The sequence below is a fragment of the Trichechus manatus genome, unplaced genomic scaffold (assembly GCF_000243295.1).
Source record: "Trichechus manatus latirostris isolate Lorelei unplaced genomic scaffold, TriManLat1.0 scaffold00186, whole genome shotgun sequence".
NCBI classification, from domain to species: Eukaryota; Metazoa; Chordata; class Mammalia; order Sirenia; family Trichechidae; genus Trichechus; species Trichechus manatus.
The window spans coordinates 3,503,039-3,504,140 of NW_004444122.1; the positions used below are offsets into that span (position 1 = coordinate 3,503,039).

At 43.6% G+C, this 1,102-nt stretch overlaps 1 pseudogene; it reads right to left on the bottom strand.

Annotated features, from left to right (window-relative positions):
* Nucleotides 1-627: 627 nt before the first annotated feature.
* On the bottom strand, nt 628-797 carry LOC111822635 (40S ribosomal protein S29 pseudogene; annotated as a pseudogene).
* Between the last annotated feature and the right edge of the window lie 305 nt (nt 798-1,102).

Consider the following 1,102-nt stretch of genomic DNA (forward strand, 5'->3'; position numbering starts at 1 on the left):
ATTCAAGCAAGTGAGTCCTGACTACAAACAGTGGCTTAAACAAGTGGAGGTTACTTTTCTCATAATAAGATGTGCAAAAGCAGGCAGCCCAAAGCAGGAAAATACACTCAACAACGTTGTCAGGGACCCAGGGACGTTCTGTACTACTCCACCGTGCTTAGTGTCTGGCTTGTCACCTCTTCTTTGCAAGATGGCTGTTGCATCGTATCTGCATTCCAGACAGGAAGCAAAAAAGCTGTGTTTTTATCTGTCTCTCTTTTCACGTAATAGCAAAAGCTTTTCCAGAACACCCCTCAACAGACTTGTGTTTATATTTCATTGACCTGAACTCTATCACATAGCCGTTGCTAGCTAGAAGGGAGAGTAGATAAACAAGTCTTCAGCTCTCCAATCTATGGAGGGGGTTCTCAGTCTAATGGAGGCAATGTAATAGCGATAAAACCAAAAACCAGTGACATTGAGTTGGCTCTGACTCATGACGACCCCATGTGTGTCAGAGTAGAACCGTGCTCCATAGAGTTGTGGTTTTTTTTTTTTAATTGAAGATTTTTAATTTAATGTACAAGGAGTTTGCATTGTGTCTTTTGTTGAGTAGATGTCTTGGATAATCCATTCAAGCAAAATCACTTAGTCCAACCTGATGAAGCCTATATTCTTTCCGTACTGGTGGAAGCACTGGCTGCACGTCTTGAGACCATATTTCCAGATCAGACCATGCTGGTTTGAGCACACGTGGCAAAAGTGGGAAGCCAGCTGCATTTCCACGGGTGACTCCAGTAGAACTGCTGGTGACTCATTTTGCTTTGAGGGATGCACCAAGGCAAAAAGAAAGAGATTCCATATGATTTTCAATGGCTGATTTTTCAGAAGTAGATTGCCAGGTCTTTCTTCCGAGGTGTCTCTGGGTGGAGTCTAACCTTGAACCTTTTGGTTAACCATCAACCATGTTAACCATTTACACCACCCAGGGACTCCAATCTCTATCACAGAGGAAAGGAAGGGAGAAGAGAGTTGGGATGGGGTGTGGAGTGAGTCATCCTACAGTGTGGACTACAAATAGTGCCCCCATTAGACTGAGAACTCACTCCTGGAAGACAGTAAT